Consider the following 18,455-nt stretch of genomic DNA (forward strand, 5'->3'; position numbering starts at 1 on the left):
AATTATTATTTTAAAATGTTTCTGAAACTGTTTCTTAAAAATGACCCATGAACATATGATACTTTCCCATTTATTTAGACCTTTATTTTCTTTGAGCAGTGTTGTGATTTTCAGAATAGAAGTTTTATACTTCTCTTGTTACATGTATTTTTCAGTCAATTTATTTCTCAGTGTTTCATTTCTTTGATGCCATGAAATGGCAAATGAATTACTTTCTAAATTTCATTTTAAAATGGCTTATGATTTTTATAAGGATCTTTACATCCTTATTTATTTGTCTTCTCTGTATCAGTCTGTGAACATCTTAAGGACAGTTGTTATGTTTCATTCATCTCCATGTCTCACTGGCTGCTCACCAAAATACGTGCCTGTTTTTGCTTTCAGTAGCGTATGAATTATAAATCAACACCATAAATTTTAGAACTTGTTTCAAGTAGTTGAGAAAACACTTTTTTCTTGAAGATATATTTCTTTGGAAATACTGTAATTCAAAAATCAAATAGAAGTATCTACCCACTTTTTCTGTGACACATCATGCTTCTAGTACTGCTAATGTGTTCTCTACCTTAGGTAATGATATAAGCATTTACCCAGCCATCCCATCCCGAAAACATAGACTCATTCCTAGTACCTTCACTCCTTCACCTCATCCATCTTCAAATCTTACAGTCTAGGATATTTCTTTAAAGCCTATGTAAATCATCACTCTGCTTACTCATCAGCTATCACTGGGACCTCTTCCACGGCTTTCCATGGCCCCTGGCTGACCTCCCAGCCTCTGGCGTGATTTATTCTCTTTACTAACATTGAAGTTATCTTTCCCAATTCAAACTTGGTATTATGTCTAGAAAAAATCATTGATTAATTTAGAATCTTTCTTGGCCTGCCTATGGGGACTGTTGACTGTCTGTTCTTTCCAAATTGATTTATTGATTCAATGGAATTGCAATCAAAATCCAGAAAGATATATGGTGGATATGTACAATCTCATTTTAAACTTTATATAGAATGTCAGACGATTGAGATCACCACCGCAGTATTAAAGGAGAGCAAGAACAGCGGGTTGACACTGCCCAAATTTAAATTTATTATGAAGCTGGAGTAATGAAAACACTGATATTGATGAAAGATGCACTGATCATAGGGATAAATAGAGGCTGAAAAATATACCCAGGCCAATATAATTAACTGATGTTTGCCAAAAAATCAAAGTCAGTTCAGTGGAGGAATGATAGTGTTTTAAATAAGTCATGGTGAGAGAACTTAACATACACATACAAAGCAAAGTAGGTGTAGTTCTCACAAAAGTTGACCAAGATGGATTATAGATCTAAATACAAAACCCAAAACTGTAGACTCTACAGAACATAATGTAGAAAAAAGTCAAAGTGACATTGGACTTGCAAATGATTTTTTAGATACAAACCAAATAGCAAAATCTATTTAAGAAAAAATTAATTGGTCTTCATTAGTAACATGCTGCTCTGAATCACTGGAAGTAGAATGAAAAAAAAAGGATAGAGAATTGGAGAAAGAATTTGTAAAACATATATGTGACAAAGAATCTGTATTGAAAATATCCAAGGATCTGTTATACTAAAACAATTATAATAAAATAATTCAATGAAAATGGTCAAAAGATCTGAATAAATTTCTTCCCCAAAAAGATATATAAATAACAAATAAGCGAATGAGAAAACAATCTCACTTCACTAGGAAACTGTAAATTACAACAGTGAGCTAACACAACTATGAGAATGTCTAAAATCTAAAACATGACAATCCTAGATTCTAGCAAGAAAGTAGAGCAACAGAAATAATCATTGCTGGTGGGAATGCGAAATGGTGCCGTCATTTTCTAAAAGTTTGACAGTTCTTTGCAAAGCTAAATATAGTCAATTATTTAATATAGTAACTGTGCTCTTAAGTTTTTACTCAAATGATTGGAAAACTTACACACTCAAACTTGCTCACTTATGTTCATAGAAACTTTATTCTTTTTTTCTGTGTTTGGCTTCCTCATGCTCTATCTTTGCTGTTTCCTTTTATTAGTACACGTTGGCAGTACGTGATCTTTACATCGATCGTGGGGAGTGGGTACGTGTACATGATACAGCTTGTTTCTTTTTTTTTGTCCCCTTGCCCTGACCACCTCGGTCCCTCTGCTTCGAACTCCTCTTTCCCATTTTCATTCTTGTTATTATAATTCCTAGCTCATGTTTGTGACATTTATTCTTAATTCCCAAACAGGAGAAACATCGCAGGTATGTATGTCATTATTTTCATGTTTTGAAGAGGGTTGCTGGGCTGAAATGGCAGATGGAAACATACATAAATGATGTCAAGTGGAAAGTTTAAATTTAACAGAAGCATAAAAGAGAAACTCAGAGCAAGGAGAAGGTACTTCTTTATCCCCGAAGTCTTTGAAAAGTCACACCCACGGAACGGGGAGAACGTCCCAAGAACCTGCAGAGGAGAGAGCACCCCATAAAACGTCCTTGGCACAGTGGACTGAATAATGGTGCTGGAAAGGGATTCTGCCTGGCGCCTCTGAATATGACCTCACTTGGGGAGAGGGTCTCTCTGTTTAATAATGAGTCTTCAGAGGAGGTCATCCTGGATTAGGTGGATCCCAAATTCAGTAACAAACGCTGTGAGAAGGGAAGAGCAGGGGAGAGCTGCAAAGGAAAAGCTCCTGTGGAGTCAGAGGCCGGGCTTGGAGTTACAGACAGAAGTCCAAGAGTGCAGTGGCTGCTACCAACAGCCTCCACAGGCTAAGAGTGAGGCATCGAACAGGCTTTCCCTCCGAGCTCCCAGGAGGAAGCAGCTCTGCCAACACTTCGGTTTTGGACTTCGGGCTGCCAGATCTGAAATGAATGTCTGTTGTTTTAAGACATGTTTGTGGGGATATTACAGTCAGCCACAGGAAATTCACACAGATGGTGACAAAAATGGACAGTAGCCTGAAAAAGTGCCTCACACTCTCCTGAGGCAGGAGGAGTGAAAGTGTCTGCTGAGATGCCAGTGCACTGGGCTAGAGCCTCTCTGAGTACGATGTCCTCTCTCTGAGGCGAGGCATTCTCAGCTGGCGGGCGGAACGCAAAGGCCAGGCGATCACCGGCTCATGATCGGCTCTCTACACCCAGTGCATGCTGTAATAAAAACAAGTTGTTAAAGAAAGAGCTCAGTATTGACGAAATTGCCTGGTGTCGGTGCTGGGGGAGGCTGTGCATGTTTTCGGACGGGGCATCTGCAGGAAATCTCTTTACCTTCCTCTCAGTTTGTTCTGAATGGAAAACTGCTCTAAAAATATTCTGGAGAGAGTCATTCTTTGTCCCACATTGTCCATGGCTCTCCACTCCCCAGGGCAGCACCAGTGCTGCATGTCCCTTTCCAGAGATGCTCTGCAAAGTCCCCAGCCTTTCTAAAGGCAGGCAGAACTCATAATAGTCTGGCCTCATCTAGCAAAAATCCAAACAGCTCAAAAAGACAAAAGACTTGAATGGACATTTCTCAAAACAAGACATACAGATTGCCAACAACTGTATGAAAACAATGTTAAATATCAGTCAGCATGAGGGAGGTGCAGATCAAAGCCACAATGGATGCCGCTTCACTCCCATCACAATGGCTCTTATAACAAGGAAAAAAGCAAGTGTTGAAGAGGATGTGGAGAAGAGTTACACTCAGCACACTGTCCTTTGGGTTGTAAATTAGTACAGCCATTTTAGAAAACAATGTGGCACTTTCTTTAAACATTAAAGCTACAAGCATTATAGATTCCGTCAATCCCACTACAAGGCATACATCTTCAAAAAAAGAAATTAGCAAGTTGAATATGTAACTGCAGTTCCATAGTTATTACATCATTATTCACTGAAGCCAAGAAATAGGATCAAACTAAGTTCCATCAATAAATAAACCGATAAACTGTGGTACAGATGCGCAGTGGACGCTATCTGACTGTAACAGGAGCAAAATCTTACTTGTGACAATGTGGATGAGCTTAGGAGAATAACTTTGACACGGAATAGCAGCAAACAGAAGTGCTGGGAAGACGGTGGCCAAAGGGTTACAGTTACAGGTAGAAAAGAGAAAGAAGTTTAAGAGGTCTGTTGTTGGCAAAGTGATTACTGTTCTTGACAGTGCACCATATTGAAAAATTTAAAGAGAGCGAATGTTATGTGCTGTCATCACAAAAATAACTATGGGAGGTAATGTATTTGTTAATGAGCTAGAGTTAATCTTAGCACAAGTGTATTTTCTTCAGAACATCATGTTGTACATGATAAATGTTATCTGTCAAACTTTTTTAAAAATTCGAAAGTTCTGAGAAGAGGTGTTCATAGTGAGATGACACCATAAGACCTGGATTCAGGGGTCCACACTGTGCGCTTCACTTTAAGATGCAAACCACACGACAGCCGTACAGATATATCCACGCGAAGTAGATTTGACTACGAAAGAGTCCATTCTGGTAGGAGCAATTAAAATATCCATGAATACCACCATAGTTCTTTAAAGTACAAGGGGAGTCCATGAAAAATGAGATTGTAAAAACAGAATGAGATGGAAAAGGATAGCATACCGCCAAGGAGACAAACTGAAATCTAAAAATATACCCTCCTCTTGTGTTAGACCTGGCAAATTCATTACAAGTAATTTGAAGGATAAAAGTTAAATAAAAGATTTTCTGTAGTCACTGAAATGCAAAGTAAAAAGACAAAAAATACTTACCGAAGCAATAATAAAGGAGAAACAACAATACATCAGTTTGCCAAGCTGTTCTTGCAAAAGGGAACTCATCAAATAGAAGAGTAAAATAGCTTGTTGTTCCTACTAAGTGAAGAAAAAAAAGAAATTCGCAGGAAAAATGCATCTCGTGAAGTATGAAAGATGATATAGAATAATTGTAAGATACAGCTTGGTAAAATGACTTCACTCAGGATGAAGAAAGAGCACTGCTGTTAGAGAAGGCAAGCTATTTGGGGGAGAATGAAAGTGCTTCAGATTTTCCACATCTAAGTGCCCTGAAATGTTTACGAATTCTGAGGAAAACAGACTGTGACCAAGTTTTATATCTAGCACAATCGTTCAGATACGATCTGAAAGGCAGAAGATGATGCGTGTCAGAATGCATGGGAAATAACGCTCACAAGGGAGGGATTGAGGGAAAGGGGAGGAAGGGAGGCACGGAGGGAAGGAACGCGGGAAGGTAGAAGGCAGAAATCCTGCTAGACATAAAACCCAACCAAGAAAGAGAGATACATAACCACAGCAAGGGTCCATTAATGAGCATAAAGCCCACTTCTAGAATTACAGTGGTCTCTTCTTCCTGCCATGTATGAGGTACGATCAAAGTACACAGTGAATATTTAAATTTTTCAAAAAAATAGTTATAATATAAAACAGTGCTACTAATTCTCCTCGGAACACTTGCTTCAAACACACTTCCCCCGTCCCTCTTGCCGCTTTCTGAAGCAGTTCTGGAAGTCCTCTTTCATGAGTGTCTTCATGAGGTGTGATCAGAGACGGTGGGTGCTGCGGCTGAGTGCCATTTAACAGAAGGGCCGGGTCATAAAACCAGGACAGTGTCTCCTCATCAGCCTCGTTCAGCAGATAGCACGCCGTGCAGTTTCTGGCTGTGCCCCCAAATCAGAATAACCGTGAAAGGGAAATGCCTTGCATTGGTGCAGGGCATCGAGGTAGCCAGGGCAGTGCAGCTAGACACCCAGAGAACCGAAGTGCTCCGGAAAGCGGCAAGGCGGGCGGGATAGCCGTGTCGGAAGCCAGGAGTTTGTGTATGGGGGAATGTATTCTTCAACTTCAAGCATTGAGTGCATTTTTCAGTCATGCATATTCTTTTATTTTATTCACGGGAATTATTGCTATCTGAATTTTTTCATTTGTGAGAACAGATTCTCTGTCTTCTAAATCTCTGTAGAATGAGCATCTCAAATATTACACAGAACAGACCAGTCCCCTAAGTGTACGGTGGGGAGGTGAAAGAATGCTTGAAAATACTTCAATTCTATTTCTAAATTACAGTGTGGAGATGGAGATCTGCATGAGTGCCTGCCTTGGTCCTTTCTGGTTTTCGTCTGAGTGGAATGTGGTCAGGGGACATGAGATCAGGGTGGCAGTTGGATTCTGGTGGCGGCTGTCTTCCTGATCGCAGACTGTGGACTCTACCTTTCCTCACACGGTGGGAAGAGGATTAGAAAGCTTTACGGTCTCTCTTTCATAAAGGCATTAATTCCATCCATGACATCTTCACCTTCCTGACTTAATTAGTTCCAAAGGTCCCATGTCCTAATGTCATCAGATGGGGGAAATAAGGCCTCAGTACATGAATTGGGAAATAAGGCCCCAAGTTCATGTACTGAGGCCTTATTTCAGACCATAATAGTGACACTGTAAAATCTTTCAGTTTTCAGACCATAACAGTGGTTTCAGACCATAAGAGCGATGTTGTAAAATCATTACAGTTTTTACTACATTAATTATACCAGTGACTTCTCAAAACTACTTGTTTATGTGCTACCAATACAAACCCTTGACGTCTACCAGAGGCTGGGTCGGCAGTGTTTGGAGTTTTGCTCTCAGAGCACTCCCACGCTCGGCACTCTGCTCTCACCCTGCGTGACAGCCTGGTCTGCCAGAGTTCATTATATTGCTTTGCTGGACATCGCTTTTAGTAAATATTTGTCCTTTTTCTGACTGAAGCTATCCCAGGTCATCTCAGCAGAATCTTTGAATGCATTCAAATAGTACTTGGCTCCTCACATGGTCTCAATAAAATCCAACAAGTCCTGGACGTACATCAGTTTATAAAGTTCAGACAAGTAGTACGGCAGTTAGAAAGTAAAGTACATAAGCACTGGTGATTGCACATTCACACTTGGTGCCTTTGCTAATTTCTGAATAGATTACCACTTTTAGGCTAATATACAACCGTTCCTGCATATTAGCCTTGAGACTGATTGGCGATTGAAATACACTGAAATGATCAGCAAGCAGAAGATGATAGGTTTGTAATCAATTTTTGCAGATCACTATAAATCTCAACTTCTGTTCCTTAGTAGTTCAGGGAAGTAAACGTTGATGAAACTCGTGCTAATTGTAACATGCCAATTCAGAGATGAGTATGTTCTACTCTCCAGGAACTCTACCGACTAAGGGGAGATGTAGAGTATGAATATGACACCAAAAGATGAATAGATTTTAACAAGGCAAAAATTAAGGACAGAATTCCATTTTATCAGAAAGGACTACTTTAGTCAAAACTTGGAATCTTGTACTTTCAATGAAATTTTGCATACGTTTATGAAATACCTCTTAGTAGTTGTATGCAAGTTGTTAAATAAGGTACACAAGCATGAAAACTGTTATATTGAGTCCTGAACCTGTGCCGTTCACAGTTTTTAAGGAAAGCTGGACTCTGAAGTAAAGATTGACAATACAGTGGGGTAATGATGCTGATTGTGATGAAAAATATTTAGAGAGCACAACTCACCCGGCCTGCAGTCTTGGCAGCTGTGTTTACACCAGTGACCCTGTCACTTGAATTCGGTAGAAAAAGAGTGAAATTTTGGAAGTTGGGGTTCCGTCAGGGTCAGATCTTGGCACCGTTCCCTGCCACGCTGAGGAATGTGAACCTGGTCTCCTAGCAGGATAATGGGGAGACACTGGAGGCTTTTTGACTCCAGTGGTAGAATTAGACAGGACCTTCAGAACGATCATTCACAGGGCTCACCTGAAATAAACGAGATGGGGGGCATTCAGAAGAAAAAGGTCATCTTAACATCCACATTTTAACCTAGATACTGCAGACTGATGATGCGCGCTGCCTTTAGAAAGCTGCACTAACATGTACAGGCGGCAACTGATGTCCTCTGAAAGTTTGGGAGCGTGTGACGAGTGATATTGTCATTGAATGAGTCATTTTTTATGACATGAAAATGCCATGAAACACTCGAACTTGGATAAAATGAAGTTCTTGCACTAAGATCGAGTAAATAAAACACAGCAAATAGTAACTGAACTGATGGAGTCCTTTAAAGGAATGGTGAGACTGAAATGGCCCTCCGCACCTAGAGAGGGAAACAGGTATCTTTCTGTGCTGGAGAACTGAGGTGAATGCTAAAGCTGCAACGTGACCATGAAATGTATCACTGTCACAAAGGAACATCTCTTTAAAATTCCTTTTTTACCTGGATATGGTGGTACATGCCTGTAATCCCATCACTCAGGAGGCTGAGGCAGGAAGATTGCCACAAGTTCGAGGCCAGCCTGAACTACATAGCAAGACAGTCTCAAACAAACAGACAAACAGAACTCTTTTTTTTAGAGGCGCCTATTTTTGTCAAGACTTGTAATATTCATACCTAGTCATCCTTTTACTAAGTCAGTGTCTTCATCTTTGAGGACAGTGATACGTCTAATACTCCTCTGCTTTCATAGCTATTTTATGAAAACCTCTACATGAGTAATCTTTGTTTTGAGCTTGCACCTATGTCAGCACTAACTGTGGCAAGGTTTTTTGAATTTGGCTTCTTTACCTATGGTCATAAGTGTGACTGTCAGACAGATAACTGACCCAGACATTGTGGGTGTGTCATCATGCTAATACTTGTGCTTCCATTGCTTTTCTGTTTATGGTAATTACTTAGGCGTGCTACTGCACTAATTCAGAGTCCATCACTGGTACTGACTGATAGAGGAAAATGTAATTTAAAGAGAGGAAAGTTTTCTGTGCACCATAGTAAACAGATATGTTTTAACCTGAAGATGAGAAACTTACAGTGTTATGTCACACGAACCTCAGTGTTCATAGGGAACCTGCTGCTTAGGAGCTGCGTTATACTGCATAAGCTAACTTTCTGTGCCTTTGTTTCCTTATTTCCAAAATGAGGCTGACGTTAATACCCATACTTCGAGGGGTTATTATAAGGATTAAATGAGCATATATTTATGGCTCATGGGCCAGTGCTTGGAATTTAGTAAGTATTCAATAAATGACGGGTTGTGTTACTCATCTTAGAAATACTATGTCTACATTATGCTTTCTAGATTTCCTGTGGTACATTCTTAATCAAAAGTGGCTGTAAATTGTTTGAATTACAAGAATGAAATTCTATTAAAATTAAACACAGAAGGTGATTTTACATTTATAGAATCCAGAAGTACAGTTTCAGAATTTTTACTTAGTCCTAGGTTTCTGAAATAGACGACTACACGGCACTCCAGTGGGCCTGAGCCCTGATCCTGCAGCACACCCTGCCGCTGCTGAGTGGCCTCCAGGTCACCTGGTAGAACCCCAGGACACCATGGGCTACTGTGTGTAACAAGCATTGCTTGTGTCCAACGTACTCATTTTATATTTGAGAAAGTTCAGGAAGAGGCTACATTAAGTTGGTACAGTGCTGTAGAAAGAACATTGTACCATAATGAAAACTACCGTCAGAGGCCTAGCTTTGTCATTTGGGATATGAGAGTTTGTGCAAGTCAGTTAATCATCACAGCCTCCCTTTCCTAATTTATAACTATAATTTGAACTTGCACAACCTCTGAGGTCTATCCCTACTATAAAATTATTCCATTTTGAGAGTGGACACAGCTGTCCAAAAACTCTAGTTCACTGTTCTTTCCATTGCACTGATGTAGGATTATAGTTTAGTTCGGAAGGTCCTGGGAACGGATGCCCTGCTTGTATTTTGGGATAACATTTCTACACACTCAGAACAGGACATGCATACTTTGGTGCGATGTGGCGTGGCTCCAACTACAGGTGGATATGCTGCCAGGTTTTCCATAATTATGCAGTGCCTGTATTTGACATGAACAGTATTATCTATGGAAATCTGCCAATGGCTGAATCATATAATTCCTGTAACACCGTCTCTTATCCTTAACCTTACATAACCACACCTTAACTAACACAAATTAAAGTAAAACCACATTGTGTATCTAAGGTACATTGGAGAGGCGTCTCACAAATAGCAAATACACATTCACTTCCAAGACAACGTGATCAAATGCATTTACAGTTTGATACCAAATACAAAATTTGTTCAAAAATCAAGATTTATCCACTTCCCTTTTGTGAGATCTTTGTTCTGTATTCTACACAGTTAGTATTTCCAATGAAATTTACCAATTACATGATTTTTCTTAACTTGAGCCTCACTGATAAATTTTATATAGGCATTTCTACAAGTTGAAACAAAATCGCAAGTGTATTTTTTAATTCTTCAGCATAAAAGCATTTTGAGAACACAACTGCATAATGATATTTATCTGATACATCATACCTGAAAATATAGTCATTTTCAATATCATATTTAGACTTGTTTTTCTTTTATTCATGGTGTTTTTCCCAGTAAATTATTATCAATACCAATTGTTAAAGCATTTAACTTTATACTTATGCTTCTGTTTCATGTAGAATAGAGACATTCAATATGCTCTTTTAGGAAACTAACGATCACATTTTTGTTTACTTGAAATTTTTGTTAGAGTTGTTAATAGGACTATATACTCACCGTAGAATTTCAGTAGAAAAGTTAATAGGAAATACTTTTGGGGTGTTAGGTTATTGCATTAAATATCATCTGTTTCATGCAAGTCAAAAAATATTTATTTATGGTCACACAAAGAAATAATGTTAAAGCCAAAAATTCCAGTGACTTCCCCTTCTGGGCCTGTTAAGTTAGCAACTTGGGTTAGCGAATGAAAATGAGCTAAGGGGCGTGGAGGTCGATAAGGCTCTACTGTCTTAATCTTTACAAATACTTGATATCCGTTAGCCTTCTCAAACCTCATCCATTAAGGGTGACTTACTATGAAGAATTCCAAAACAGACCAAGTAAACACAAGTCAGCTCGCAAATACCAGTATGTGTGTTTCTTCTTTCCTTATTGTTTGGTGGAAAATGTAGAGCACGGTTTACGTTTAAGGTTGATTACTTTCTGATTTGTTTCACAGTGACTGTTGCAAACGGAAAGAGGTCTGTGTACTTAATAAGATATTTCTAATTGGAGCAAATGCCGTCTTTCAGGTGGAATGCACCCCTTGTACATCTGCAGGGAGGCAAAGTTTTTATCAGAAGCCCTCCTCTGTCCCCTCTTCGTTCTTCCTCACACTCTATTCCCTCATAACCCACCTCTACCCACCACCTCTCCTGCAGGCAGGTGTTATTAGCAAATAAAGTAGAAGAATGCACACACGCATTGTATTAGCTTTCCCGATGCCGGACACAGTAACTGACACACACAGCTTACTGTAAGCAGGTTTTAAGTGGCTCCCATTTTCAGTCTGTGTTTGGCTGACTCCATCATGGGGGGAAGACACGGAAGGGCAGAGCTGCTCAGATCATGGCGGCCCAGGAGCAAAGCAGGAAACACTGCCAGAATGGACGAGGAACAGTGTGTAATACCCAAGGTAACACCACGATGCCCCAGCCAGACACACCCAGGGAGTGCTTGACGGATCTGCTGGACATTTATTAATCTAATGAAGTCGATATGGCAGGGTTAATGCTCACAATCTACCCCTCAACAATAACATACCCAAACACATCTCTTTAAGCCATACTTAGTCTACAAATAAAAAAGCAAGTTCATAATTCTGCCTAACATAATACTATACAACTACCCACACGATTGTAAATGCAATAATCTGACCCCCAGTGTCTTGCAATCCTAGCACCAGAAGTCCAATTCTAAGTCTCTTCTGGCCCTCAGCACAAACCCTTAGTGTGAATTCCTGCAAAAGTAAAAACAAGTTACAACTGAAATGTTTCATGGTAAGCATTCTGCTCCAAAATGGAGGAATGGGAGACAGAAAAGAATCAGACCAAAGTAAGACCAAAACCCATCAGGGCAAATACTAACTTCTGTAGCTCTATCTATGGTGTGCGGGACACATAGTGGTAGGATGTAAGTTTCAAAAGCTCGTATGGCCCTAGTCCTATGGCCATGCTGGTTGTAGCCCACAAGCCTCTTACTTGGGGTAGTTCCCCTCACAGCCTGCCACTTTCCTGCATGGATGTTCCACGTTGCTGGCATGTCCAACTTCCCAGAGTTTCCACTGGAATTTTGGCATCATTCCCACATACTCACACACTGACTTCTTGGAGGCTTCTTGCCTGGCCCCTCCAGGCTTTCCTCTGGAACCTCTGTAGAAGCTTCACTCACTTTACACCTCTTGCGTTCTTTATGCCAGTAAAGTGAATATCACACGGAGGATGTCGGTGTCTGCTGTCAGGAGGAGCAGTAGTCTTTGGACCTTGCCTACAGTGACCTCTGAATCCCTGAATGGTTGAGTGGAGTGAAGTGAATCTTGGGGCACTAATTCCCCAGTAGGAAGCCCAGGGATTCTCTTTTTGAGTGAAACGTTTACATTTTTTGCATGCTTGAGTCTGTGATAGATAGGGTTTTGCTTATTTCTGAGATGCCCTCAGAACATCTATCTTTGTGTCCCTGTACAAACTATTTGGTTTCACTTTAATGGTCTAATCTCTTTAGCACCCGGATTTCTTTTGGTTCCAACTTTACATGTGGTTCCTTCTGAGCTAAAATTTAAGTTTAAAACTTTTTTGTTCCTTTTGCCTCTGATTCTCACCATAAATCTAGATAAAAGCAGTCAGCAGTGTCCGTGTGACAGCTTAAATGTTAGGCTACACTGAAATGTTCTCTTCCAGATTTATTCGTCTATGGTCTTTATTCTCAGCCTCCTGCCGTCTAAGGACGTGGACAAAATGCAGACATATCTTCTGCCAGAGTGTAACACATATGGGCTTTAGTCCAACTGTCAATGGAGTCCTTGTTCCCAATAGAAACTTCCCAAGCCTGGTCCTTAGTGTCCACATTCCTACCAGCATTCTGGTCTTTCGAGCTCCCACCCGAATCTCCCACTGAGTTCTTCTTACAGCATTTTAAGGCTTCCCTAGCCTCGACCTCCAAACCTTTCTAACTTTCTCCCACAAAACAGTTCCAAAGGCTTCTAAACCACATAGGTACAGTCACAGTAATCACCCCACTTCTCCTGAACCAATTTTTGTATTAATCAACTTTTCTTTTGCTGGGCAGGATGCCTGACATCCACAATCTAAAAGAAAATTTGTTTTAATTGAGTCATTTTTCAATATGGGATGGGCTGGCTCCAACCCATCGACATCATGGGGGAAGGATGCGGAGGAGAAAAGTTGCTCAGTTCCTGGTGGTGGGAAGTAGAGCAGAGGAACGGTGACAGAGGAGAATGGATGATCATACACAGTACGCAGGGCCACACCTGAGCCTATCCAGATACACCCACAGAGCACCCTCACTAATCTTCTAAGCATTTCTTAATCCAGTGATGCTGACGCATCAGGGTGAATGGTCATAAACATACCCCTAACCAAGTGGTATTTATTGCAGGTATGTGAGACTCATTCAAATTCAGATATCAATGTTTGGTCATGTCAACAGGTTAATGAAAAATTGCATGCTCATGTCAATATATGAAAAAAGAGCTTTTGACCAAATACAATCTCAGTTTATAGTACAACCTCAACAATCTTGAACGGACATGAACTTTTTCAATACAATAAAAAAATCCTACAATTTACAGCTAAGATCAGCATTAATGGTGAGAAATTCAAAATTTTTCCACTAACAAAGCACAGATTTTCCCTTTCAGTGTTGTTTTCAACATATTATTGGAACATACAGTAAAATATGTGTAAGATCTATGTGAGAAAAACTAAAACTAAGAGATATCAAAAGAGATAAAAATAAATGAAGAAATACTCCATGTTCATGGATAAGGCAACTCCGTAGTATAAAAATGCTTGCTCTTTCCAACTACTTCTAGATTCATCACAACCCCAGTTAAAATCCCAGCAAGTTATTTTATAGGTGTTCAAAAACTGATACTGCAGATGGTGAGAGGAAAAACACTGAATAGCAAACAGTATTGAAAAAGAGAAACGTTAGACAGGTGAAGCTACCCAGCCTCAACACTTACTATAAATTTAATAGTGAAGATACTGTTTGTTTTGAAATTTTGTACCTTTTTTATTGTTTTTCCTCTTTAAAAGAAAGATAGTGTGGTATTTGGGGAAGAACATAAAATGACACAAAAATTATTGAATAGGTGTGGGTGAAATAACTAAAATGGTGAAGTAAATAAAAACACTTCAGTAAAGTAACACTCAGATTACTTTTCAAGTGTCTAAGAGTCCTGTCAAACTGAATGTAGAAATTATAGAGAATGCATCGTGAGCATTCATTCTTTTTTATTTTAAAGAAGAAGAAACAAAAACACGATAAACATGCAAACATAAGAACAAAATTCCAGGAAGATATGATAGGAGAGTAACAGTGGCCAGCACGTTGCTACGTTGTGCAGTTACCTTTGAATCGGTTACTGGGAGTCCGAGACGTCAGCATTTACACAGTGTCAGCACAGACCTATCTTTTCAGTGGACTGAGAGAAATCAGCAGCATCTCTATCTTAACTACTTTTTATATATACCTATATTATTTTTCTTCTTTTGCTTTTCTGTCCCTTCCCCTTTCCTATTCCCTTAAACCAGTTTCTTCTCCCTTTTGGAGTTTCTTCCCATTTTACAGTATCTATTGTACATTTTTTTTTATCACATTTACTCTTCCCGCTTCTCACAGTAGGGAGACAATAGGAGGTTTACACATGTGCATCTGGTTTATTTCACTTATGAGTGTGGTGGACTCAAGTTGCATACGTTTACCTATAAAAGTATCCAGTTTATCCATCTTTATAGCTCAGTAATACTCCACTATATAAAAAGACCACATCTTTTTTATCCATTCCTTGGTTGATGGACATTTGGGTTGTTTCCAAGATCTAGCTAGTACAAATTTTGCTGCTATAAACATGGGTGCACATACATCACTGTGGTGTGATATTTTTAGTTTTTCTGGGAAGATACCCAAAAGAGGAATAGCTGGGTCAAATGGGACCTCCAATGCTAGGTTTTTGAGGAATCTCCACACAGATTTCCTCAGTGGCTCGTGGGTAGGAAGAATCAATGTAGTAAAAATGGCCATACTTCCAAAACTATTACACAGATTTAATGCAATTCCAATCAAAATTCCAACAACATTTCTAACAGAATTAGAGAAAATACTCCTAAAATTCATTTGGAACCAGAAGAGACCTAGAATAGTAAAGGCAATTCTGGGCAACAAAACATGACAGGAGCCATCACAATCCCTGACTTGAAATTATATGACAAAGCTACTGTGATAAAATCAGCATGGCACTGGCAAAAAAGAAAAGACTCAAAAATTAATGGAACAGATTAGAAGATGTAGACACAACTCCAGACATACTCAACCACCTTACATTTGACAAAGAAGCCAAACACATACACTGGAAGAAAGATAGCTTCTTTAATAAATGGTGCTAGTTTATTCATTCTAAAAGAAAAAAATGATAGAAAACTCGAATCAATAAATTCATATTTAAAGAAAAATCCTTGGTCCCTCGCCTAGAGAACAGAAAATGTATGTACATTTACATATTTAATATTAGAAATAGCAAGATATGTATCTTTTTATTTTAACTAATACCTACCTTTATTTAATTAACTTTACTTTTTACAATGACCAGTTACAACCTGGCAAAACAGGTAAAAAACAAAAACCCTTGCACTTCTCAAGCTTCAAACACTGTTTTTTCTCTTTTCCTTTCACATAACCCAGGGTCCAAAAGTATCTTTCCTCTATTTTTTACTCCAAATGCACACACAAAGCATAACATCTTTCTTGCTCAGAAAAGTTTACATATATATGAGTCAGGATTCATGCATGTTTGTGGAGGTATTTTCCTTTTCAGTGTTACTTAAAAATAAGATCATGCTACACTCTTCAATTTTTGTTTATTTTTTTCATTTTGTATGGTGAATCTCATTCTAGGTCAAATACATCTAGAGTAAGATTTTTTAATATGACATGATACTGTACACTGTGTATTGCCACATCTGTTTTGCACTTGTTTTATTTATGAATAGACAATTATTTGCTCATACAATGTTATTATAGATATCTTTATACAAATATATGTGTATATAACTTTTTAAATGATGGTTCGCTTTCTATAGAAATGGTTGCTACAGTGAAATTGGATGAATAAGCTAGTATATCCATTTTTTGTTTTTTTTTTCTGTTACTGGTTTTTTTTGAACTGGGAATCAAACTCAGTACCTTGCACTTGCCAGGCAGGTGCTTTGCCACTGAGCTACATCCCCAACGTGGTACATTCATTTTTAAAGTGACTTCCACTAGCAATCGAGGGAACCTGTTATTTTGTTGTATTCTTGTCAGTATCAGATGCTATGAGCCTTTAACATTTTTATCAGTCTTGATATGTGAAACGTTACGTCTCATTTTAGCTTAAATTTGCATTTTTGTTGACAAATAGAAGATAAGTATCATTTCATGTTGACAGTTCGCATTACCTTTGCTATGAATAGCCTGTTCTTATCTGCTATTTTATGTTGTTTGTCTAATGATGATTGTGTATATTTTATATTAGAAACTTTAAATTTTTTCTGTTCTATTTTTGGTGTATTCATTATATAGAACAAACTTATTATATATGTGTGCAGAAAATGAGTTTTAATTTGAGTTTAAAGATAATTTATAATTATTAATATGATTATAATATAATTGTTATAATATAATTATCAATATAATGATAATAGATATTAATGATACTTACTAATACATTATAATAATAATTTATAGCTATTTTTAAATACTACAATTTCTTTTATTTTTTGTCATTTGGTATGTGAATGGCAGCATTGTATTTTCCTTTTTGTGTGTGATTTGAACATATTATATAGAATTCTCTTAAAAGGCTTTTCCAGAAATCTATTAAAATTGTATTTTCTATCAGCCTCGAGGGGTGCACATGCCTACACTTCACTGGCACAGGAGGAAGTTATCATATTTCACTTCCTCTCAGCCCTCACATAGTAACAGAGTTTGTATTTTATTAATTTTTTGATAAAACATGCTGCTGTTGTGTTTTCTGTATTTTACACATTCATATCACCACATATTTCAGTATTTAATATTGGCTGTACTACATCACCATATATCTACTATGGATATTTGTTCTGATCTTTTTCAGTAGGACTAATCTTAGAGTTAATTTTTTGTCATATTGTTTGGATAAAGAAATAGTATTCTTGGTAAGACTGTATATTTATCTTCTTTGCACATCAGATAAAAATGGCCTGCATCAGGGAGTGAGAACCCACAGTCACCAGGGGCAGTGATCACAGAGCTCAGTAGAGGTCGGTCCCCTGAAAGTAACTATTGGAGAGTAACTCAAGGTTAGGCTTATTGGAGCACGGCTCCCTTCCTTCACAAGGAAGATAGTTACAGAAAAAATCGTCGTGATATATTGGTTTTTCTTGTTGTTGACATATATGTCAAATATATATATATCTAATATCAAAACATAAAATTTCAAAAATATATATGAAAATACTGAAATACATATAATATGTCAATATATATATAAATATATATGTTTAAACACAGGAATCAATCTCTCTTCAATTCTGAAGCATTTGTTTTGGTTTCACTGGTTATTTTTTCTTCAGAAACATTTTAGTATTCATACATAAGATCCCTGTTCTGTCCCTAGCATCATTACGCTTCTCCTAATTAAAAAAACATAAATGCATTTAAACACAGATATATAGGGAAACTGAAACTAGTACATACAGAAATAGATGCATTTTTGCTTTTGCTTTTAGCAAACTTTTATACATTCTTCCACCCAGGGATTACAACATTGTGTCACTTTTTCGTACATACTTTATTATAAGCCTTCATGTCTGAAGGTGACGTTTTATCAAAGCATCTGTTATACTTGAAATTTCTCATAGTGTTTTCTATTATGCTTTCTGCAATAAACTCTGTAGATTCTTCCACTTGGTCTCTACAAATTGCTGTCTAGATCATGAGATCGTCTCTAGATCATGACCTTCATGAAATTGCCACTTTCCTGGATAAAGCTATTTCTCTGGTGAGAAGCAGTAATGTTCCTATGCCAATTGTGGAGATAGATCTTTTTATGTTAAAAGCATTTTCCTGGATTTTGCCAAGTTCATGCAACTGCAAACATTTCCATTATAATGCACATTGTCTTACGTATTTTTGCCTCTTTATTACTTAGTAGTCATGTATTTTTTATGGAACTTAATCTCATTTTTGGCTCTGATTTCGGATCTGATTGATCTGAGACCTAGGTATCAGATAAATAGGGGTTATCTCATATCTCTTGATGGAGCAATGTGCTCAACTAAGGACAGTCTAGAGCAGTCAGTATTGGTCTTTACTGACATAAGAATTGTTTCATAATTCTGTTACTGTAATAAATAGTGTACATTGTGTATTGCCACATCTGTTTTG

The 18,455-nt window shown here is 38.1% G+C and overlaps 1 protein-coding gene and 1 long non-coding RNA gene across 4 annotated transcripts in view; one reads left to right on the top strand and one right to left on the bottom strand.

Moving 5' to 3' along the window:
* The window catches only part of Il7 (interleukin 7), a gene marked incomplete at its 5' end in the record, with an annotated part of 35,877 nt that overhangs the window by 2,818 nt on the left and 14,604 nt on the right, over positions 1-18,455 (top strand).
* LOC102013017 overlaps positions 1,217-18,455 on the bottom strand; it is a 26,696-nt gene continuing 9,457 nt past the window's right edge. Inside the window, exons 2-5 of one of the 3 annotated variants that reach the window (XR_001235513.1) lie at positions 11,283-11,404; positions 9,759-9,828; positions 7,517-7,756; positions 1,217-3,152 (exon numbers count right to left, since the gene is read on the bottom strand). This is a non-coding gene — a long non-coding RNA (uncharacterized LOC102013017). Of the gene's footprint in view, positions 3,153-7,516; positions 7,757-9,758; positions 9,829-11,275; positions 11,405-18,455 lie in introns of all 3 variants that reach the window. The other 2 variants (XR_001235512.1, XR_001235514.1) reach the window with 2 other exon arrangements.

This window comes from Chinchilla lanigera, unplaced genomic scaffold (assembly GCF_000276665.1).
Source record: "Chinchilla lanigera isolate Chin_1 unplaced genomic scaffold, ChiLan1.0 scaffold00043, whole genome shotgun sequence".
Classification (NCBI taxonomy): domain Eukaryota; kingdom Metazoa; phylum Chordata; class Mammalia; order Rodentia; family Chinchillidae; genus Chinchilla; species Chinchilla lanigera.